Here is a 25,246-nt window from a genome sequence, read left to right as displayed (position 1 = left end):
TCAGTTGACAGTGCCCCTTTTAAGCTGCTCTTAAATCTGGAAATGTTTCATTGATTAATCAAGGTGTTTTTGGAGTATCTTTAGTCTATTTATATATTTCCTGATTTTAAGTGCAACTTGAATTCCCTTGTCCTCAGACTTGTTTAAACAACATTCTTTTAAATTACTATTCCTAATCCTTTAACTATATTGAAAAATGTATAATCTAAAACGTGTGTATGTATATATAAAATTTGTTGCTTTTGTCTGGGAATAGATCATATGTGAGAACCAGCATATGTATTTGGTAGTATCTAGACAAGATGTACTGTTCACATTATAGTGTATATAAGAGTGTCTGAATTTTTGGTGCAAACCCTGCCCACTCTTTCCCAAGGGGTTATAATGAACCTATAAAAACATATCTTGCTGTGAAATTTGTTCTCAGACTAGGGTAACTTTTTATACAGAGTCCTTTAGAGCCTGAAAATAAATGGCAGAATTGTACCAGTGCATGTTATTCACCTCTTCGGGGGTCATTGTTTCATTCCATGTTACAATGTTCTGAAGCGTGACATTCTTAGATGCATCCTTGAAGCACTGAGGTATGGCTTGAAAATGGAGCTTTGTGGAAATAAAGAAGGCGCATTTGTGGAGTTGTCTTTTTTTTTATTTTTTTTAAACCTAGAATATTTTTTCTATTAACATTATTTAAAACATGCATACTAAATGCACACTATTACTTAAAGTCAATATTATATTTGTGACACACAGTAAAAGGCAGGAAATTCAAACATAATGTGCTCTCACTCATAAATCCATCCTGTTTTCTCCATCTGTTCTAACTATGAACTTCCTTTTGTCATTTTGTCACAACAGTTACTAAATTGTGTTTTGTGTTGCTACAGTGCTAAGGCATATTTATTTTAAGCCCTATTTCTAAGGCACTTGGAACTTTGGGGAAAAAAACAACTCTACGGTTAAATTTCTCATGCCTAAGGTGCCTTACATACACATGTATCCTCTTAAAAATAGCCAGTTTTTTTAAAAAACTTGTTTTAGTTCCATTGTGGGAGAGGGTTTTTTTACACTTTTTTTTAACTTTGATTCTTTTTTTCATTCTTTCAATGGCTTATTTTTAAGACTTCCCACAATTTTACTCGTCATTGACAAGTGTCTTTGACTTATTGGAAGAAAATTGATCCAGCGTGGCATTATTTACCCAGTAGTCTTACACCACAGTGAAATCTGGTACTATAGATGTACACATTGTAATACAATGTAAACAGGTTAAAGTGGATCATTCTTTCTGCCAGCGCCCCCGAATACTCCTCTTTAGGAAATCATGCAATGGGTGTGGCCTGTATGGCCATCATACTGTGCTCTTTCTCATGTACCTCTTGTGCCCTCTGTAGTGTGTTCCATTTGCTGGGGCATGCAACATGCAAAAGGTAATGTGAATGTACCATTCTTGTTTAAAAAAAAAAAAAAAAACTACTGTATTTTGGTTGGGACTTTGTGTATAAAGTCAGGAAATTCAGTTACAATTCCCACAGCAACTGTAAATTGGTTATGACATAAATTGTCTCAGTATATAATATAAATATGCAACCGAATCAAGTTGTGGTTATCATGGGAGCCATAACTTTGATTTTCCTGGCTCTGCATATGAAAAATTCAACCATAACATTGCATTAATGTAAATTTATTTTATTTAATTGTTTAGAATTGAGGTCTCTTAAAAATGAGGCCCTTTTTTGTCGTATATATGTAAAATGTTATAGTACAACCTTGAATGAAAATCTCTAGCCCTTGAGGTTATGATAGCTACAGTTGAATGAGCTCATTTGTTCTATGTGATGTACATATTTTCAAAGAAACAACATTCTAATTTTACAGAAAACAACAACTACTTCAATGTATTTTTTCTGAGAAACTACTTTCTTAACATTAGCTAGGTAACTAGATTTATCTCAAGGGTGTTTCAAAGAAGAGAAATAGCACGACCAATATCTAAATATAAGGTATGAGATAAATACTTTTTAGTGTGTGTGTGTGTATATATATCTATCTCTATTGCTGTTTCTTTTAGTAACTGAATAGTGTGTTGGGTGCTGAATCTGAAGCAAACGCTTCTGAAAAAAGTTACAGTATCTTCCAAATACAGTGTGAAACGTGTAGTATAAGCACAACATTGAGGAGCTATACTTTGGTGGCAGGGAAAGTGATTGTTATGTAAAGATTGTGAAGTTCTCTGGGACCCTTTGGGATGAGGTGCTACATAAATGTTATATCATTATTAATTATAAGAAATGAAGTGACATTTTCCTAAATGAATGCTTTGAAAGGCTGTGACTATGGATTCTTTTAACCTGGAAAGCAATTGAGAGAACTCAGGAAGGGGACCTTGCAGAAAGTTTTCATTTCTTCCCCTTTTGTCAAAATACAAATTTCATAATTTTGTTTCCGTTTTGTGCCTTTGTTTTGTGACTCTGTTTTGTGCCGCAAAGCCCTACTTGGCTTGTAGCTAGGATCCCAAATACAGTCATGTTTGCAAGAATCAATTTTGTTCACACCCCAAAATGTATTTAACTGAAAGAAATTAATAGAATTCCATTGGTGACCCACATATTTAAGATAATGTGGAATCTCCATCATTGTCTAATCTGCTCTTAAAAAAATCTCCAAACACCTGTCAGGGATGGTCTAGCTCTAGATAATATTTAGTCCTGCCATGAGTTCAGGGGACTGGACTTGATGACCTCTCCATGTCCCTTCCAGTCCTATGATTCTATAATTTGCAGTTGCCCTGGGTCACAGGGAAGGGAGATCAGTACACTAGTGCTGAGTCTGATGTTGACAAGAACTTAAAAACCCCTTAGAGGAATAATGGCAAAGGACCTAGTGTATGGAAAACAGTGCTTTGTAGTAGCGAGTATTCATGATTTAGGAGCAAAGGTTTGTAGAACATATTACTTTAAATCCCCAGGCTGGTCAGGGAGGAGTTTCAAACCTTGTATATTTATATTTAAAGGTGATGGAACTAGAGTGATTAAAATGTGAGCTAATGAATTTAGTAGACCTGCAGTTCTCAAACTGCAGGTCGCGACCCCATTTTAAAGGGCTCGCCAGGGCTGGCATTAGGCTTGCTGGGGGCCGGGGCTAACGCCCAAGCCCCACAGCCGAAACTGAAGCCCAAGCCCCATTGCTTGAGGGTGAAGTCCTTGGGCTTTGGCCCCGCCTTCCCAGGGTGCAGGGCTCAGGCTTCAGTCCCCTCTCCTGGAGTCATGTAGTAATTCTTGTTATCAGAAGGGGGTCGCTGTGTAATGAAATTTGAGAACCCCTGTAGTAGACAGTACTTGAAGAAATGGTTGAAGTACTAAGCACTTTCATTAGAAGGAGTTCTAGTTCAACTCCTATATGATTTAAAATGGGAGCAGCAGAAAAGTTTGAAAAGCATGCAAGTTTAAAATTAAAAAAAATCTGGACGACTTTTGTCCCAACAGCTGCAAAAATTGTACTGTGATGGCACACCACAAGATAGGCATTTTGTCTTTTAGTTAGCTAGCCAGTAAAGCCTCCACCCTCTTGGACACTGATTAAATCAGCATCATTGAACCTTTAACTAGTTCTTGGGCATTATTCAGTCTTGGTTAATGATGGCAGCATTAGATTCTGTATAGAAAATGGCATCAAATCACATGAAGGGATTCTTGTCACAATATATAAACTGATAAACTAGATGCTGTAATATTTCCCCATCCCCACTATATCTTAAAAGTGGGCATTGGCAGGTGGAAGTGACACATTAAATAAATTATTTGGCTGGAAATGTGAAAAAAGTTAATCTTCCAAATACACAGTGAAACTTATACTATAAGCACACACTTGACTGGAAATGTGAAAAAAGCTCTTTGCTGTTGCTTCTGCTTCTTTAAGTTTGTAAAACTATGCACAACTAGTATTTTTCTTTTTAAAACCAGCATCTCAAACACATGACACAATTGCATCCACAATATATTGACACTTAAAAATATGCACAACTGGTATTTGCTTTTTTTAGCATTGAAAAACTATATGCTAGCTACTCCTTTATACTTTTGTTTCCAGCTGGCAATAAATGTAAACACAGACTTCTGCATCCCCTTTAATTCTTCTGTAAAATATTATGTATTATGAAATCTCTATGGGTTCACCATCAGTAACCATTTTTAAAGGGGAAAAAGTGCTTGCTCCCCTCTTTTTTGTGTGTGCGCGCGCAGAGTTACTATGCAAAAACCCATCTATTTTGCACTTAATATAAAAACTACTTTTTGACAACTAAATGAAACTATCTACTCATGTTTGCTGCTTTCTTACTCAGTTACTTCACTGTATAAATCATGTGACTTATTGGAGAACATAATTATTTTATCCAAGGGAAAGGTGAGAGAGGACCAATTTAGACACCAGGAAAAGAAGAGCGGGAAAGGGAGTCTGTTTCCTCTCTTCCTAATTTGTTGCAGGTAGGAGCAAGGGCTGGTGGTTTGTTTTTTTTTTTTTTTTTTTTAAATTTGAGTGCACGTTTGCTAGATTCAATATGAAATTGGAATGGCCTTCATACTGGTACCAGAGGTTCCACAGGGGAAACATAGTGTGCCTCCCTTTCCAGCCAGCTGGAAGCAGGAAATATACTATTTCCCATTGAGATGCTGCCCTTGGACTCCCCTGGAGGACTCAGTTTTTCAAAATACTGTTGAAAAGTCTATATAAAGATGAGATTTTTCACACAGTATATATTTGGTCCCTTGTCCACCTACATACTGCAAGTCACTTTGGAACTTGACCTCTCCATATACGCATTGCAATTTAATAACTAATTCTATCTGTTTCCACTGTGGTGTTGGCTTTAATTTTTCCTCTTAGTGTTTTTTTAAATTTATTGAATTTATTGAATTAAATGAATAAAGATCAATATTCTCTACATTTATGTATTTTATTCCCAGACTATTTGTCTATATGAAACATTGCTATAGTTGCTTAATACTTGTCGTCGGCATGAACCAGAGTTAGTGTCATGTATAAGTGACAATGTAAAATGTTTGTTCCCAAACATAGGAACAATAATGTAGTTTCTCAGTTGTCTTACTGGTTACCAAGCCTTCAGTCTAGTTTTACCATTTTTTTTTTCCCACCCTTCATATTTCTGTGTGTCTGGTCAAAAGTTAGTTTTGCTTGTTTTTCCAATAGTCTCTTCAACACAACATTAAGATCCTTCTATTTAAGGCAAATAGCTTCTTTGTTGCTCTTGGATATTTAATATATGATCCCCAGAATGGTATACATGATATGCCGATTGTACCATGCCAGACAGAACCTTGTAAATGGTGACTTCGGAAGCTAATTTCTTAGCAAAATGGTCAAACTTAATTTTTCTATATGCTTGTACATCTCATGGAAGAGGGTGATGACTGAGAAATTGAACTGTATATAGGCAAACAGTAGTATCACTATATATCTAAAATATTTTAGTGATGGTCAGAGTTCAACTTTTTTTTTTTTAAGGGAAGATTGACTCATAGACTTTAAAGCCAGAAGGGACCATTGTGATCATCTAGATTGACTTCCTGTATGGTTTCTTTGGTTGGATCTCTGAGTAACCTCTCTCATGATAGCTTACTCAACTCAGATTTTTACTAGGAACATAAAAATTACTACAATGGGTCAGACTAATGGTCTTTCTAATGGACAATTTTGGTATAAACTTTCAAAGACTGTAAAGTTATTGTACCTTTTGCCACAATTTGCTTTTATTAAAAGAAAAAAAATCAAAGCACAAAAATAGAACTAATGGTAATAAAAGGGGGAACCAATGTCTATCTTTCAGCTGAAGTTACTCATCGCTAATTTTTTTATTATATGTACACAAATAAGTCACCATATAATGTGATTTGTGACCCCGTCCATCTCTCTTCCCATTTGTTCTCATCCTCCCAAGAGTCACAAAATAAGATATAGTCACCCTGTCTCTCAGAATCTGCCATATCTATGCTGTGCTCAGTCATGTCTGTTAAGTGGGACTACCTTTACGTCTATAGCCTGCTGTTTTGCTGTGTCTTGTTCTCATTTAGTGGCTGATCCACAGGGGGAGCAGCTTTCTGCTGCCTGCTATTGTAGTTGGTTATTAGTGCAGAGCTCTGTGCTGATACATTGAAGGTCATGATTCAGATCCAGGTGATTGAGGGAGTGGAATTGGTAGGGTATTTTAAAAGAAACTAGTAAATTAGTTACACAAAATCTACTTTATTAGGATTGCAAATTCAGGCACTACAAAGTTAAAACATGTTCACGCAATCTTAATTGTTTCCTCATGCATGTGCATGCTACATAGTCTTTTATTACATATGTCTTTTTCCACAGGTTCTCTGCCTAATGCTGAGGGAATGAGGCAACTATTCAGTATTTATTCTCAATATTCAGTGTATTGCCCCATATCTTTTTTTCTTTATACCATCAAAACCTTGCACCAAAAATGGACTTCATTGGCTGTACATTTCATATAGTGGCGAGCCAGATTCAGGACTTGGAACCTCCTCACTCTGAACCCTCTGTTCTTTCCTCCAAACCAGACTCTTCTGTGCCAGATTCACAGCTGTCATTGACTTCCTTGCTCAGTATTGTGAAAATCAGGCTGAAGTTGGGCATCAAGAAATGAACATGGCCATGAAAATTAGTGGGTTTGAAAACGTTGTGTTTGCCAAGAAATAGTGGCATAGTTGGGAATAGAACCCTGTTCTCCTAAGTGACATTCAGCTGCCTAACTACAAGTCCCTCTTTTCTCAGTGAATTCCCCTCATTCTCTCTACATCTTTGAACTTCTACAGCAAGTAGGGGTTTGGGTCCTACAGACAACAGCCTCATTCACTACACAATCCTGATTCATTCAATGAGCATTACCTGTCCTGTGCTCTGAATGAGAAGGGGATCCTGTATGGAGAGAGAAGTATATGGTCATGTAAGTAAAGGCTCTAGCAAACATGCACGCAAAGGGGCTAAATTAAGATTGCACAGGCAACCTTCATTCTGACACTTCCTGACTTTTAAGTGACTGAAGTTACAAAGTTAAGATTCTTTCTGACTTTTTTGTATTTAAAATATGGCTATGTTCTAAATATCTAGAAATAGTAAAATTAAGGCTACCTGCACAGCTTGATCTTTGCCTCCTTGTGCATATGCATTGACAGTTTCCAGTTATGTGGTCACATCTCTATTTTTCTGGACCCTTGGCTCATCAGTGTACAAGCTGGGCAGAGCTCTGGGAGTTAGGCAGCTTTTTGATATCTATTTTATCGCTTGGATTCAATGTGAATCCTATACTCAATAGTCTGCACGCTATGCAAGACCCCATCCTGAGTGAGGCAGCGGTTCTGTGGGAAAGTAATGGTATGCTAGTCACTGTATTGTAGTGCAGTGCTTCCCAACTGGTGTGCTGTGACATGTTGGCGCGCCATCAGGCCCAAACAGGTTTGCCACAGGATTTTTCTTGAAAAACATAAGAACTCTCGACCCCTTCCATTTCATGTTAATTTAGTGTCAAAGCGAGTTCGCATTCTGTACTCCTGCTGTCCAGGACAAGGTCCCTTTCAAATATTATGCATGCGTCACATTCCAGTGAATCCTGCGGAGTGGGAGCAGGCGAGGGGGAAAGAAGAGGGGAAGCCACCTTCTGATCGGCCATCTGCCTCACGGCCTTCTCCAGGGGCAGAGCAACCAATCAGAGCTCATTCTCCCTCTCCTCTTCTCTTTCCTCCCCTCCTGAGAGCAACAGATTGGCTCCTTTTGCCGCTCCCCCTCCATCCTTCAGCTGCTGGGTTGGGGGAAGAGCCCATGGAGCTGTCCCCAAATCTGGAAAGGGAGTGGGGAGCCTGCTGTTGCCCCCAGCATTGGGAAGGGGAAAGAACCCCAGGAGAAGCAGAGGTGAGGTGGGGGCAGGGGTGCTGGAACAATTTGTATAATAATGCGGAGTGTCATTGAGCCAAATTGTAAAACCTGTATATGATGGAAACCACTTCAGCACCCCTCGCACCTCTAATTCCAGCACCTATGGGTGGGGGAGTTGGGAGGCAGAACTCGTGGGGGAACTGGGTGGGGATGGGGGCAGAATCGGTGTGAGGTGGTGGGCTGGGTGTTACTTTCTCCACTGAGCATGCTTTTGTCCAGAGTTCTTATATTTAGCTTTAATGTTTAGTTTCCACTGTTGAAAATGTTAACTCTGGCACAAAAGATAGATCACGATCTAACAGCCACCATGGTTGTTTTGACTTTAACTCTACTAGCCTCATTCTGGATTAGCTCATGAATATTCATGAGTTTATTTGGAGACAATACGGTGTGCCTCAAAATTAAAGGTATCAAGATGTGCTGTGGTAAAGGTTGGGAACCACTGTTGTGCATTATGCTCTTGGGAGATAGATTAACATTGCTAGAGTTAAGGGTACTGTCACAATTTTGGACTTGAGGGCTTCACTATGCAGCTTGGTTTTTTAAACATAAGGAATTTCCAAGGTTAATGAAAAACATTCATTGTGTACAACTGTGTGCTAGACAGTAGTAGAACACTTGACAGTGTGTGCACACAGTCAGACAAAAGGCTCCTGAGGAATGAACTGAGGATCTTTCAGAGCCTTACTTTTTTTTTTTCATGTGCATGCTCACATCAATATGTGTAAAGAAGCAGGGCTCCTTTGGAATGTCTATTTAGTGGAAGCTTCCACTGTATATGTATGCAGTTTCAGTTCAATGTTGGCAGTTTGTTAGAACTCATAACATACCTGTATGCAGAATGTGCTTTTTTTTCAATTCTTAACGCTGTCAAATCAATGCCAATAGAGACACCTATGACTAGACTAGAGCTTATGTCCTAGCCAAATTGAAAGTGTCTACCACTTTCCTTAGGAAAAACTAGAGCTAGTTTAAAAAACAACTCCTCCTCCTCCTCCATACTTAATGGCCATTTGCCTACTACCCAATTGACTGTAGCAAAATCAAGGGCGGATAGTATAGTAAAACTGGCTAACTTGGTAAGAGTACATGGAGACAGGTGTTACCATCTTTGACTTATAACTCTCAGAAAATGCATATTGTCTACTGGAAAACTTGATTCTTTAGTGGTTACATTTTACCTGTGTTCTGTAGTAGATATCTAATTGTCTTTTGTACACTGAGTTTATTATGCCTTAGGATTTGGACTCATAACAGAATTTGCCAAAACATCTACAAATATTTAGTTTAGTTTCAAGGTTTAGTTTTTATTAAAAACCAGTCAATTTAATCGTAATTACTTTCTATGAATAATCGTATTTTTAAACTTGAGCCATTCAGTGGGTCTACAATATGTGACTAAAGGTAAGTCTGTTTCAAAAGCTAGGGATTCCAGCACTGTTTATCCTTGAATATAACCTACCAATTCACACAGGTTGAATTTGTTCATACTGTACTAACACAGAGATGGAATTAAGTAAGCAATGTTAGCAGTGAACTGCAAAGCAAAAATGCAGGAAGAGTTGACCAGAGGAAAAAATTATTTTTGCTCCTTTAATACTTCTTGAAGTGTCGTTCAGTGGATAGTGCACTGGACTTGGGAAGATAACTGATTTTTTAGACAAAGGAAATGCAGTAGATCTAAACTACCTAGATTTCAGTAAGGCATTTGATACAGTTTTACATGGGAAATTATTAGTTAAATTGGAGAAGATGTGGATTAATATGAGAATTGAAAAGTGGATAAAGAACTACAACAGGTCATATTGAAAGGTGAACTGGCAAGCTGAAGGGTGGTTACTAGTGGACTTCCTCAGGGATTGTCTTGGGATCAATCTTATTTAACATTTTTATAAATGACCTTGGCAAGGGAGTGTGCTAATAAAATGTGTGGATAACACAGTTGTAAGGTATTGCCAATATGGAGGAAGACTGGAATATCCTACAAGATGACCTGGACAACCTTGAAAACTGGAGTAGTAGAAGTGGGATGGCATGTAATAGTGTAAAGTGCAAGTTATGCACTTAGGGACTAATAGAAAAAATTCTTCTTGTAAGCTGTGGATTTATTATTTGGAAGCAACAGGAGGAGGAGAGAGACCTGGGTATATTGGTTGATCACAGGTTGACTATGAGCTGCCAGTGTGATGTGGCCATAAAAAAGACTAATGCAATTCTAGGGTGCATCAGGAGATGTATTTTCCAGGACAGATTAGGAAATGTTAGTGTCATTATACAAGGCATTGGTGAGACCTCATCTGGAATACTATGTGCAGTTTTGGTCTCCCATGTTTAAGAAAGATGAGTTCAAACAGGAACAGGTGTAGAGAAGGGCTGTTGGGATGATCGAAGGAATGGAAAACCTATCCTGTGAGAGGAGACTTAAAGAGCCTGGCTTGTTCAGCTTAACCAAAAGAAGGCTGAGGGGAGAGATGATTGCTCTCTCTAAATACATCAGATGGATAAATACTAGGGTGGGAGAGAAGTTATTTAAGCTAAGCGCCAATGTGGACACAAGAACAAATGATAAAAACTAGCCATCCACAAGGTTAGGCTTGAAATTAATTGAAGGTTTCTAACCATCAGAGGAGTGAAGTTCCAGAACAGCCTTCCATGGGGACCAGTGGGGGCAAAAAACCTAACTGGCTTCAAGACTGATCTTGAAAAATTTATGGAGGCGATGGTATGATGAGACTGCCTACAATGGCATGTAGCTGAGCTGCGATGACTAGTTGCAAATATCCCCAACAGCTGGCGATGGGTCACTAGATAAGGAGGGCTCTGAGTTACTACAGAGAATTCGTGGGTGTCTGGCTGGTGGGCCTTGCTGAAATGCTAAGGGTACAGCTGACCACCATATTTGGGATTGAGAAGGAATTTTCCCACAGGTCAGTTTAGTAGAGACCCTGGGGTTAAGAATCAGAGGGGTAGCCATATTAGTTTGTATCCACAAAAACTACTAGGAGTCCGGTGGCACCTTAAAGACCAACAGATTTATTTGGGCATGCTCGGGGGGGGGGGGGGTCACATAACTAGTTAAGCATGCCAGAGTCTCGATCATTAGAGGAATTAACCAGACAAATCGCTCCACCAAACTCACCTGGCCCGGACACGGAAAGGATTGACAGATTTGAGAGCTCTTTCTCGATTCTGTGGGTGGTGCGTGGCCAGTCTGTTAGTGGAGCGATTTGTCTGGTTAATTCTGATAATCATCGAGACTCTGGCATGCTAACTAGTTATGCGACCCCCTGAGCATGCCCAAATAAATCTGTTAGTCTTTAAAGTGCCACCGGACTCCTAGTAGTTTTTACCCTGGGGTTGTTTCTTTTGTCTTCCTCTGCAGAATGGGTCACTTGCAGGTTTAAACTAGAGTAAATGTTGGATTTTCTGTAAGTTGAAGTCTTTAAATCACGATTTGAGGAGTTTAGTAACTCAGCCAGAGGTTAGGGATTTATTACAGGAGTGGGCGTGTCAGGTTCTGTGGCCTGCAATATGCAGGAGTTCAGACTAGACCATGATGATCCCTTGTGGCCTTAGTCTATGAGTGAAGTGAGTTGGGGTTTCTGTTTCTAGCTCTGCCACTGACATGGTATAATTTTGCACAAAGTAATCTAAATCATGTGTGCCTCAGTTTTCCTGTCTGTAAAATTAAGATCATGCTTATCCAACTTTATGAAGTGCTTTGAGATGGCCAAACAAAAAAAGCCCCATACAAATGCTTATAAAATTAATTTATTGGCCTTCTAACATATTGCTGTTTTTGACATTAGAAATTTATGAAATAACAGTGCAAAACATGACATTGCAGAATGGCATGTTTTTGTGTATAGCCATTGAACTGAGAATTAAGAGTATTTTGTGACTTGGTAGGGGGTGAGGAGAGAGAGTTAAAAATGGAAGAAAACTCAGTTTTAATTTTTTTCTTTGCAGCTTATCTGTACAGTTATAATGCAAATGACAAAAGATAATACAAGTACTTACACTGGACCCTCGCTAGAACGCGGGATTTAGGATCCATGCGTGTTAACGCGGGAACCCCATTAAAATGAATTGCAATTAAAGTAATTGGAATCCATGGCCGTGACTGTATTTATATGCAAATTTGCGCTATATAGACATGCTTTCTAGCAAGGATCCAGTGTATTTCCTTAATTTACCCCATTATGCTGAAGTATTGAAATGCGCTTGTTATATAATATCACACACGGATCAGATGCTTACAGTTACAGTAAATGGGATGATTTATGTCAAGTGTCTGCAACAGTTTGGTATTTTCAGCTGAAATATTGAAAGTCTACTTCCATTATATGCAGTACTTGATAATACTAATCCCTTAAGAGTAGTGATTTATTTTACTCAGGACATAACTCCTTCCAAACTATTTCAAATCTTAATATTTCTAAATTGATACAGGTTAAATTTTCTGAAAAATGTAGAAATTGGTGACTTCCTCCAGCTTGTATTGGAGTACAGGATGGATGCAAGTACTTTCTTTGAAATGCTTATGTACATACACCGGACCCTCACTAGAAAGCGAGATTTGGGATCCATGCTTGGGACCGCTTTAAAATGAATTGCAGTTAAAGTAATTAAATTTGGGATCCGTGGCTGCGACCGCGTTATATGTGAATTTGTGCTATAGAGACGCGCGTTCTAGCGAGGGTCTGGTGTAGTATGCTATTGCTTAAAACAGCGGTCTCCAAAGTGGGGTGCATGTACCCCAAGGGGTGCGCAAGACTATCCCCTGGGGGGTGAGTGGCATGAGGAGCACTGCCGAAGGAGCGCTGCTGGCATGGTGGCAGCAGCGCTCCCGGACCTTTGATTCTTCGGCGGCATGCCGGTGGCAGCTTGGCTCTCCCTGCTCTGTCTTCGGCGGCCCGCCGGCTGCAGCTCTTTTTTTTTTTTTTTTTTTTTGCACTTCCCTAGAGCTAGCCCTGGGGGTGCGCGATCCATGAAGTTTGGAGACCACTGACTTAAAAAACTCTTTTGCTGAGTTATCAGGGAAATAGCCTTTGTGCTGACTTTTTTGCATTCAGTAAGTTACTAAGTGGATGATATCAAAAGATTTACAGTGAAGTCTACAGCACTTTGAAGGCAAAAGTGTAGTAGTCTCTTCAGACATAGCTTTACACCCTCTTGACTAATAATGAGGGTAGAATGTAATTAGAAATTTGTCCCTATCTTTATTGAGTACTAAAGAAAACCATGGCTCAGAGGTTAATTCAAATAATAATTAATATTGGCTTCTGTCAGTACAGGGTGATAATGAAATCCTTTGTCTCATGATTTTGACTGTAAAAGTGGATGGGTGCATGGTAGATAGGGACTCCAGCTTATAATACTCTGTAGGATAACTAAACATAATCAGCACCTAATTTTGATAAAATATAATTTAAGGGTCACTTGTACATGTTTATAATTAATATAGCAATCCACAATTAAAATTGTCCAAATCATATCATATCTGAGAGTAGAGATTCAGTAGTAGCTTATTTGCTGAAGTGGAGAGCTGAGCTATGAGTGATCTTGGATTCTAGTAGGTAATTTTCTTTTGTTAGTGACTGAGTGATAATACAGGGTTGGGAATGGATCCCCTACAGAACTTAAAACCTCTTATCCCCAGCATAGTGTTGGTATCTTGTCACTGAGTTAGTGTAATTGAAAACAACAGAACAGAGATTACTGGACAGCCAGCATTGTTGAAGGGAATATAGACTATCTACTGGAGGTCAGTGCTCTCAAAGATCCTTGTGGAGCTGTCGCTGTTGGGTGGCCAGTGCTGTAGAAGATTTTGGAGCCATTCCTTAGGCAGCTAATACTGAAAAAAGTTGCTTAGCAATTTGATTATTCCATTTTTTTAACTTTACTCATTACTCTTACATCACTATGGTATGTTATATATGGAATGCTGCACTATGGATTAAAAAAAAATGCCATATGAGGGAATTGGTGTAACTACTATAGTTAACTTATTATTTTTGTAGGAATAGCGTTTCATAAAGCTCTGTAATATGATTAAAATGTTATCTCAAACACTTTGAGGTCATTGCAGGTTGACTTCAAATAGAACAAGACTTCTTCAGAAGTCCATAAAGTCTTCGTGCTTTCTAAAGCACAGCTTCAGGTTTCTCATGTTAGTTTTGTGTGCATTCCAGCTAATTTGACTTGCTCTTCAGAATCATTTAGCGAGGGACATGAACATTATTTAAATTTGAGGGAATTAGTGAAAACTTAATTCTAAATAGTGTTTGTCTTTTTTTCTGTCTGGCACTTTCACAAAAACCCACTCACTTGGCCTGTCATAGTCTATATTCACAATGGATAGTGCCGTGTTCACTTCAGAACACTATCCATCACAGCCCAACGTTAAGGTGAAATGCTTCTCTGAAGGTGAGAAGCTGAATGGGATCCATAATTGTCTCATTCTTTCAATTCTAGAGAGTCAAACACAACATAAACTTTAGAATATGAAGTCACCCCTCTGTGTGATTGGGTATTATAAGCTAGTCATCAAGATAGTTATTCCTGTGTGTCCTCATGATAACTGACAGTAGTGGCAACCCATGTTACTCTCTAGTTGCAGACAGCCTAAAAAGAACCGGTTGTAACGTAATGGTGGTGGTTCATCTGAAACCTCAGATACTTCTTGTCTCTTCCACAACTTTATAAGTCAGTACACATCTGAAAGGCTGAAGGCCTAAAAATGGCCTCCAGAAAGAATCAAGCGTAGGGACTGCTAATGGAAGGTTTGAAGGTCCTTGGGCAAATCAAAACTATTGCTGTGCAGAGCCTGAAGAAGGTGACTCTCTGAGGCTGCAGATAGCCAATTGAGAGGCTATAAATGAATTCTTAGATTAGTATTAGAACTTCAATGGGACTAGAAGCCATGTTTGGGGAGGTGAAGGGGAACTGGCAGACCTGGCACTCCTATAACAGAAGAAGGGAATGCCTCTTCCTAAGTGAAAACTGAGTTCTCCAAAGACCTCACTGCCGACCTTTTAGCTTCCGAGAGTTCTTTTCTCCAAGTTGAATCAGTCTGTCTCTTCAAACAAAAGGTTTGTTGCCTTTACTTAAGGCAGTTTTCTAGCTGTGAAGGTTACCATGTCTGGTATTTTAGGAGACAGCAAAGTACTCAACTGCCTTAAACTCTCAACTCGCCTCTGAAATGTGCCTGTGCCAGTCAGGAAAATATATCTGCAAGAATAACTGTAACTTGCCATTGGCAGAGTGAGAGATACTGAGCAATATGCCTTTTTCCTGAACTGGTCCAGTTGTTTGTCTATCAGGGGAAAATAATGGCGTAGACAACAGTTTGAAGTCGCAGCTTGGACTGGAACTCAGGCTCTGAAGCCTAGGGAGGAGGGGTAGGCTTCAGAGCCCAAGCTGCAGCCCAAGTCCCAAATATTATGGGAGGTCATACTCCCCCTTCTGTGTCCATTTCTTAAGCAGCCAGGACTCATGGGATTCAGGGTTCTTAAAATCTGGACCTTAAACTGGACTCCACTCAGCAGGGAGGCACAGGAGAGATTAGTCCAGATGGATTCCTTCTAGAACACATGCAAAAGCCTTAAAAAGACCCTGAGGAAGCCACTTCCAAAGATCTGGATGTGTCCATTCATAGGAGGCCCTGCCAGCTTCAGGACCTTTTAAGATTTAAGGGCCAGGTTCTGTACCAGTGAAGGATCAAACCAGAAACCTAGTTTCTTTGGGATCCCTCAGAGATAAGGCTGCGAGTTTGTCACGGAAGTCACGGATTCTGTGACTTCTGCAGCAGCCGGCGTGCCTAGCTCAGGGGCAGCCAAGGCAGCCCCTGTGCCAGGCGAACTGGGCGCTGATGGGGCACGGTGCAACCCCCACCCCCAGCAGCAGAGTTTGGGTGTGGGAGGGGGCCGGGGGTTGGGGCACAGGATGGGGTGAGGTGGGCTGTAGGCAGCGTTTACCTGGGGGGCTCCCCTGAAGTGGCGACATCCCCCTCGCTCGGCAGAGGCGTGGCCAGGCAGCTCTGTGCACTGCCTCCACCCAGAGTGCTCCAAGTTTTATTCACTGATATTTTTAGTAAGTCATGGACAGGTCAGGGGCTGTGAATTTTTGTTTGCTGCCAGTGATCTGTCCCTGACTTTTTTACTAAAAATACCTGTGACTAAAATGTAACCTTACTCATAGCTAATACGCTTTCTCCTCTTTGGTATCTGCCTTCTGAATCTGTAAAGGGGCAACCAGCTCAACTTGCAGAAAAGGGATCAAAGATCTCTGATGTGGATACCAATGTTCCCTCTAACTTTTTCCATCCATGTGCGGCATGAATTTTGTTATGTGCACAAGTATGGAGGTGGTGAGTGGCACGGGTGGGCCTGAGGTATTTGAAGTGTGGGAGGGGGCTCAGGGCTGGGGCAAAGAGTTGGGGTAAGGTTGCCAAGCCTCCCAGTTTGGCTGGGAATCTCCCGGCTTGATCTCCTGGAAGCTACTGAAGCCAAACCATTTTTAGGCTGCTGAAAGTCCAGCAGAGCTAAGGCAGACTCCCTACTTGCCCTGGCTCTGCAGTGCTCCTGGAAGCAGCGACTTGTCCAGCAGCGGTTCCTAGGAGGAGGCCTGGTGAGGGGGTCTCTGCGCACTCCCCCCGCCCTAAGTGCCGACTCCGCAGCTCACATTGGCCGGGAAGAAGGAACTGCGGCTAATGGGAGCTGTGGGGGCGGTGCTTGCAGGCAGGGGCAGTGTGCAGAGATGCCTGGCCATCCATGAGCATTGGAGCCACTGCTGGACATGCTGCTGCTTCTGGGAGCCACCCAAGGTAAACACCACCTGGCTGGAGTCTGCACCATGAACCTCCTCCCGCACCGCACCCGAACCCCCTGCTCCAGGCTCAGCCCAGAGCCCACACTCCATCCCTCACCCCAGCCTGGTGAAAGTGAGTGAGGGTGGGGGAGAGCAAGTGATAGAGGGAGGGGGGCTGGAGTGAGCAGGGGTGTGACCTTGGGGAAGGGGCGGGGCAGGAGGTGGGGCAAGGGTCTTTGGGTTTGTGCGATTAGACAGTTGGCAACCCTGGGTGGGTGGGTGGGTGGGTGTGTGTGTGTGTGTGAGTTAAGGCTCTGGGTTGGGGCTGGGATGAGTGGTTTAGGGTGTGGGAGGGGGCTCAGGGCTGGGCAGAGGATTAGGATGTGGGGGGGGGGTGAGGGCTGGGGTTGCGGGCTCTGAGGAGGGACTGGGGTGAAGGGTTTGGGGTGCAGGCTGCCCTGAGGCTGCAGTAGGGAGAGAGCACTCTTCCCCGCCCGCCATAGCAGCCTGGGGCTGGGGAAGAGGCGCCTCTCCCCTGGCCGCAGCAGCCTTGCACGACCCAAGCTCCCTGCCCACTCCCTATTCCCCACTTCACCCTACACCTCTCTCCTCCCCAGGTCCCTGTGGCTTCATGCCTGTGCGGCTCTCCTCATCAGGTGCCCAGCCCTTGATGGGCTCCTGCACAGCTGCGCAGGCGTGTACCTTAGAGAGAATACAGCTGGTACTTACAGGTACTTACAGAATCTGGGTGCATCATTATTTCCTGATGGATCTGTTTCTGACTGCCAGGTTCATTTGGCCCAGGCCATCTCCTCAAGAAGAGAGTAGCTTGTGTCCTGGAGACTTTTGAGTCTGAGGTTCTTGTCACCCCTTCAGATGTTCCTTACCTAAACACTTCAAACACTGGAGGAGTTGGTCCTAAATGGTCATTCGTGTAGGGTTTAACAGCTATTCTTCTTTCCCTAATTTTATACCTAACATCTCCCATAATGGATTATTCCTAGTAGATAAATGCTAAAAACAAACTTTAACTAAATTATAAACTGTGTTACACTATAAGTAAACAAGCTTTAGCAGAAAAAGCTAAAAATTTTCCATATCTAACTAAACACACATAAAGGGAACGTTAAGTGTTGACCTACTGGCACAAAAAAGAACAGAGGGACAAGTGGAAGCTTTATCACTAGTTCTAGGCCATGTTATCCTTTTGGATTATTACTTTGAAAGGGTTTCACAGCTCGTACTGTAGAGTATTCAGCTCCTACAGAGGAGATCTTAAGAGGTAGCAACATGAAAGAGGGGAAGATTTTTTCCCCTTAAATCTTCAAGATTTGAAAGATTATTTCAATAGAGTGAAAATTTCTGTTTAAAAAAACAAAGACTTCCTAGTAGTGGGACCTAAACATTTTTAGATTACATTTTGTTTGAAAATGTCACAAGCTAAACTTAAATTAAAATGTTGTTCTAAAATGACTGAGTAATCTGACATGAATTGCAGTATAATATAATGTATAACTTTAAAAAAAAAAGTTAAAAATATTTTAACTCCAATTCTGCATATTTCTCTAGTCCTAAACTTATTTTTCTTCAAGCCTTTGCTGGGATTTACAGGTAGCATATTAGTGCTGTTACACAAGTAAAATTTAAGTGTAGAACTGTCATTTGGGCTCACTTTTTAAAAAAACTGGCAGTTATACCACTATGAAGACATCTTAAACCAGTATAGTTTATTCTGTTCCCCAAACTAGAATAAGTTTTACTAGTATAAACATTTGCACTGGTATAACTGTGTCAGTGTGTTGGGGATTTTGCTGCTTAACTGTATTGGTATAGTTAAAGTGGCAAAAATTTCTAGGTAGGCAAACCCATAGAAATCCCATACTTGTACCCCAGCCCCTTGGAATTATTCAGAGGGAGATTATTCCAAAGGGCCACACCTGTTCTATTGCTTAAACAGCAGTAGTGTGAAACTGATGTGAGCCTTAGTTTTACTCTTCCTTCACTAGCATTCACTTTTACAGTGGCATGTGGAGGATCAGCACAGAGGAGTACAAAGGCCGTCTGTTTGGTCAGCCCAAATCACCATGGATGTGATAAAGGGGACTCATTACCATGGCAACTCTCAGACAGAAAGGAATTTGTTCTGCTGTGTTTAGAAAATACTCTAAGGGCCAGTTCTAGGAACAAAGCAGCTTCCAGGGAGTGTGAGATATTTGAAAAAGTTGTACTTGTGGTGAACTTCCTTAAAACAAAGTTTAAAATGAACTAATTCTATCCCAAAGGAATCTTACACATGTAACCATACTCAGATTATGTGGCAGGAGGAAGGAGTTTCTTTTCAACTTCAGAGAGGTATAGTGTGGTCAGGGAGGTTTAGCTGAGAAAGTTTCCCCTGTGTTTTGTTTTTTTTTTTTGCTTGAGTACAGCTGGCTTTCTTGATGCCTTTCCATGCCCACTGGGCCAGCAGCTAGTGATACTTCATCTCCATTCAAGTTTATCATCCACTTAAGGACAGATTGGACATGGCATTGGACAGTAATACTGAGGGGAATGGTCTCAGAGCACCCCAAGCTAGCTGTTCTTGGGATGGAACCTTTTCTCATCAAGAGAGTCAAGAAATGTATGCTCAAGTTCTTGAATACAAGTGACACGTTCTTTATTTTCCCAGTGAGTCAGATATGCTTCATCTATAATATACTGAAGTAAACACTAAAATACATGAATATTCTTAACTGAAGTTGTGCTTAGCATTGCTGGAGGTAGCATTTCAATTCTGCCAGCTAGGATTAATTGGTGCTAATGTCCTAAATTGCCATGATTTAGGTTGGAAGGCTTTAATGTTCCTGTACTGACAAAGTTTGGAGCCTGCACTTAGCCTATTCAATAATGCATGTTTCTGTCATATATTGATCCAAAATGCAAAGTATAATGTACTACTTTCCAAATTTAAGATTGTTAGCTTACCTGTCTGTATCCAGAATATTTTGAGGAGAGGTTGGAGACAGAATGACAGCACATTGTTTGGGCTTGGAAATAAGCACAATAGCAAATTAAATAGTGAACACAAACTATCACTAAGACTTTCTACTATGCTATCAATGTTACAGTTTCTTACATTTTCTGATTTCTAACAGCATATCCTACTATCACTGGAAACAGAGTTCAAAAGTCTGTTACCTGACATATTACTTACTAGATGTAGATGGTAATTGTGCTTATGCTAGAGTGTTGGGAGCTATTGAGGTGATACTAGTATATAACCATTTGGAGGCTGCTGCTTTACACATTAATCAGCTGTAGTTCCATTCTGCTCCTCTATTCACTGAGATTTTTCTGGAAAATACCCTTCACTTTATCATCTGTCTCATACTTGGGGTGCAGTGAACTTGTCTAGCTCTTTCTAGGTTTAACTTCTATTCCTGGGGCTTTTTTACTTTTATTAAAGAACAAATCTGTTAAGTATAAATAACTCTGCTGTTTATAACCTCAGTCCCCTTCTCTAGTTTTGGGACTACTTAAAACTACCTTCCAGACTGCTCCAGAAAAGAAACATTTCCTATTCCCATACAGCTGTTTATTCCCACTAGAATGAAGCCGCACTGCCCACATGCTCCTCCAGTGGTTGAGATAAGTTGAGGGGAAGGAAGTTGGTGGTAGTCACTATGCGTGACTCAGTACAGTTACTCTATTTACTGTGCGTGTATTGTGACACTGGCATCAAACTTTCTGTAACAGTACTGCATCATTTTTCTCTGCTTTATTTCACTTTCATTAGCTTTTTTCTTTTAGTCTCTCTTCTGTCCAGTTTTACTAAAACATCCTTTCCTTTTTCTTCAGAGCACTCTTGATTTGTCCTCTTCAGTCTTCTTTTTTACCCAGCCTGTCCTTGCCCTTCTACATTTCTTGTGTCCCTCTGGCACTATCATTTTATTTCCCCACTCTATCAAAACTCTCTTCTCTGGTAAGCTTTTGTCTCTACTTATTCACCCATTGTTTTTCTCTTTCTAATTCACCTCCCCATTATATTTCCTCAGTTGCAGCTTCCTCTTTCTCCCCATTCTATTGTACTCATCTTTCCTGAAGTCACACATCTCTAGCTATCCTTCACTAGGAGGGGAAAGGATGTCATTAACAGTTTTTTGCCATTGGGCTCTGCCTTGATCTGTCTTTTCAACTTCTCACACAAGAGAGTTGTGGGCTGGGAAAGGAGGAGTTGGCTAGATGATTCTGGGCAGGTGCTGTTGCTTCTCATACTGATGGAGGGCTGGGAGGCCCTAAACCTCCCAGCCATACACCCGTTCCTCCCACTTCTGGGGCCTGATGAGTCCTCAGATCAACATGCAGCAAAACAGGGTGGCTGTGTGCAGGAAATGTTGCAGTTTTTTCTCTCTCAAAATTTAGAGAGGAGAGGGAGCTGCAACTTCTCTTTACTGTAAAACTCTGTGTTCTCCTCTCTTCAGCTGTTCTTTGTTTTCTAGCTGTCACAGAACCCTCTGTTATGACTGCTGCCTAATCCTACTAGCTAAACAGAATTTTTAAAGGACCAGACAATAACCCGGATTACTAGAGCATAGTAAAAATTTCAGAGAGAATTAATTACGCTCTTATCTCTCCCCACCCACAAACCTTGGCCACGGGGAAATAAAACATGAACTTTATTCACAAAGTGTATGTCTGCTGTTACCTTGTCCATAACCTGCAGCTGTGTTTACAGGCAAATGCTATTGTTTTTTTTAAAGCAATAAAACTTGTATTCAGGGTCTTCTTTACTGTGCAGCATAGTAGACCCAAATTATATGGCAATGCCTCTAATATAAGCTACACCTGAGTTCATTGGTGAACTGGGAATTAAGTGGCAGTGTTAACTGATTAAGAAAGTATTTAATAACTTGCAGCAAAGAGCAGGGGCAGGCAGTTGTAGAAAGGACTGAACCCTTGTTTTGTGAGGAGCAGTGGGCAACTTGCAAGAAGCAGTCCACAGTTGAGGAAGGCAATACCATGGTTTGTTGCTTCTAAACCATAAGGGAGTGAAGCTTGATTTTGACAGGATTAGGGGTTTCTTTTGGCAGCCACTGCCTGCTGCTACTTTGACGCTAATTCAGTTCCTTTTTGTCTTACATCCCTGCCAGGTCCCCAAACCTGTACCTAGCCATACCTCCTCTCCTAGGGATGGTTAATGGCAGATTGACACAATGTAAATGATGTGCTCACTTGTGCAGTTTCATAACCATGTTATACGAGTCCTACTTGTAATGTAGAAATGCAATACTCTTCACCATGCTACTAATATTTTTAAACTAACCCATGAGACTCTTAAAAGGACACCAACTTAAATTTGATTTGTCTGACAACTTTGTGATTACTGTAACTGAAAAGTAAGCACAGTTTTTCTGCTTTTTTCGGTTTACTTTGGGCATTGATATCTCTGTCCGTAGTCAGTTTCACTCACCTCAGTATTCTTGGAATGACACATTGAAACATCAACAGGGAAGCAGAAGAATCCTTGTAGGAAAAGAAATTGTTAAATTCAGAAACTGGATATTTTTTAAAATTGGCAATGCAAAAGTTGTTACTAATGTCTCTAACTTAGAATCAAACAGCAATGTGTATTTCTCTTTAACTACAATTTGTAGCTTCCTACTTTTCAAACTCTTTAAAAGTGTCAAAGTCAGATTCAAGGCTCACAGAATTTGTCAGACCACTCTGTTTATTAGCAAAGCGCTTTGCCAATGCACCCAGATATGTGAGCCCCATGCAAAAGCTCAAGCTAACTTATTTATACAGATAAGCCAAAGCCAATTTAACGTAAGAGACAAAAGGAAGCAGAAACTGACAAATATACATACATGTCTTATTTGCATACTAACATTTACCAATCTCCTAGCTCAGTAGGAGCTCTAAGTTAATTAGTTTAAGGACCCATTGTCTCTCACTCCTTAATGTTTCTCTTCCTGACAACTATATTTCAAGAAACCCACCAGATGCATTTCTTTAATGAATTATAATTTCAATATAATTCATTCTACTTTCACAATCCATCCTTTTGGTTAAGCTACGCAATGACCAACAATTACTGGGTTCCACATATTAATCGTTCTTTATCTCTTTGTTCATCAGTGATATTTAAAATCATCAAATTAGCACTCTGGTTTGGGGCAGCTATCTGTAGCATGCCTGACACAATTTTGGATACAACAGGAAAGTAACTGAAAACATACAAAAATTTATTAGGATTCCAAACAGGAGAGTTAGGGCTCCCTGAAACAACCAGTTTCCTATGCCAGAGAAATTGAAAAGATTACTTAGCCACTTCCATAAAGAACGTGGCTCTTCGAGGGGAAGATATGTGATTTATTCTAAGTGGCTAGCACTTATTGGTGTTGTCTGGTATATACACACAGCAGTCTTTGCCAATAAGAGCACAAGTCCCTCCTTTTGCCACCAGCACTATGTCCAATGCCTGACTGTTTTGGAGGGCCATCTGTCGGATTACCCCTGTTTCTTTGGCCAGGGCTCTTAAACTTTCTCTGGTTTCATTTGCCATTATTTCAACTACTGCTTGTAACCTTAGGAGCCTTTTTGCATGGAATATTACTCCCCCTAATGGTATGAAGGAACCGCCAGTGGCCTCTTCCCAGGTTAAGGGGCTTATGTTATTTACATACCATTAGGCATCTGTTAAGTCCCTTCTTTTTCTCCTGAAATTGCATAGGCGTTCTCGAGGGAAGGTTCCTAGCACTCGGAATTGTGGGAAGTGTCGGGCGGGATAACAGATTCCTGACCAATTAGCTGGTAGTGCATTATAGGCTCTGGTCCCAAACACCCAGTGATGGCCTATTAAGGCCGGAAAGGGTCGGTTGCACCCATTTGTCATATAGGTGTTTGCAAAGGAGGAGTAGTATCCCCCAAAGGGTACAGGGTAATTCTCCTTACGAGGAGTGGTGTTATTTGCATGACTGTAGGGGGAACATGAGATTGATTTCTCTGTTTTGATCCCAGGTTGAGAAAAAAATTCATATCTCCATACCCGGCCCGCTACTTTTTAGTTTTGTTTGAATAATCCCATACACCATTGGCCACAATATTCTGAAGGCAACAGCTTTTCCCCAGATCCAGCCCTGTCCCATTACACACCCAACACCAATGACCTTTTCCCTCCACCACACTTATCCATTTAGATGCATTTATTCTCACCGCTTCCCAAGTGTCATTAGTGTTCCATATTTTGTTAAACGGACGAGGCCCTCCAGTGAAGTCTGGGGACTTGAGTGGGATAGCCAGGACAGGAACACCAGTTTGAGTGGGCTGGGATGTGGCTGCAGACCCAGCAATTAGAAATATTAAGGGTCTGAGCTATCCACACCTGCTGCTGGATAAAAGAATTGTCATCGTGGTCTCTCCAGACCGTAAGATACCAGCAGCCGAGGAACAGGCAGAGGCGCATGTTGGAGGCAAGGCTCTTCTGGTTTTGACAACCTCAACTGAGGGAACCGCAGTCATTTTTATGCCCACCAGGTTTTTTTTTTCTTCTCGTCTGCTTCTGGCAACCCTTACGAGAGCGTAGATTGTAAGGTATTGCAGACTGTTCCTCTGTTGTCTTCTGGAGTCAAAATTGATTCTGCGTTGTCCTGAGGTGGTGGTTGGTTCTCTGGGGATGGTGCCTTCTTACACTGTGAAGCATGTATCCACGCTGCGATGCCAGATAGTTTAACAGCCGTCTGTGTAGTAAGCAGTACCTGATGAGGACCCTTCCACCGAGGCTCCAAGGCGTGCTTTCGAAGATGGCGCCATATGTAGACCCAATCACCTGGCTCGAGGTTGTGGCAAGTGTCGGAGGTGGGTTCCGTGGGCCAGGCTGCTCGAACCTGTGAATGGAAGTGACTTACAGCTTGCATTAGTCCCTTGCAATACTGAAGGAGCGCAGTGTGAGTCAAGTTCAAATCTGGAATGGGAGTAATGGTAGTCATAGCTCGCATAGGGTGTCCCATAACAATTTCAAAGGGACTTAATTTATGCCTTTGGGATGGAGTGGATCTCATGTCCATAAGGGCTAATGGTAAGGCTCCTGGCCAGCTTAATCCTGTAGAGTCACAAATTTTAGCAAGCTTATTCTTAAGTACACCATTTCATCTTTCAACTGCACCTGCACTCTGTGGGTGGTAGGGACAGTGCAACAGGTGTGTGTTATGCAATATACGGTCCAGGTGTTGAACAAGTTGTCCAGTAAAATGTGTACCCCAATCACTGGACAGAGTAGCAGGAATTCCCTTGGCAGGCATAATATGATTTAACAAACATTTGGCAACAGACAGTGAGTCGGCCTTGCGACAAGGAAAGGCTTCAATCCAATCAGAGAATAAACATACCATAACCAATATAAAGTCATATTGTTGACACTTAGGCATTTGTACAAAATCAAGTTGCCAATGCAAGAACGGTGCTTGAGGCAGACCCCGGAACCCCTGGGCCACTTTTA

The 25,246-nt window shown here is 41.1% G+C and overlaps 1 protein-coding gene across 3 annotated transcripts in view; it reads left to right on the top strand.

The window, feature by feature from the left end:
* The window catches only part of CHD7 (chromodomain helicase DNA binding protein 7), a 185,106-nt gene that overhangs the window by 17,261 nt on the left and 142,599 nt on the right, over nucleotides 1-25,246 (top strand). The window lies entirely within an intron of this gene.

This window comes from Natator depressus, chromosome 2, assembly GCF_965152275.1.
Source record: "Natator depressus isolate rNatDep1 chromosome 2, rNatDep2.hap1, whole genome shotgun sequence".
NCBI lineage: Eukaryota > Metazoa > Chordata > Testudines > Cheloniidae > Natator > Natator depressus.
This window is presented reverse-complemented; position numbering and strand designations above follow the sequence as displayed.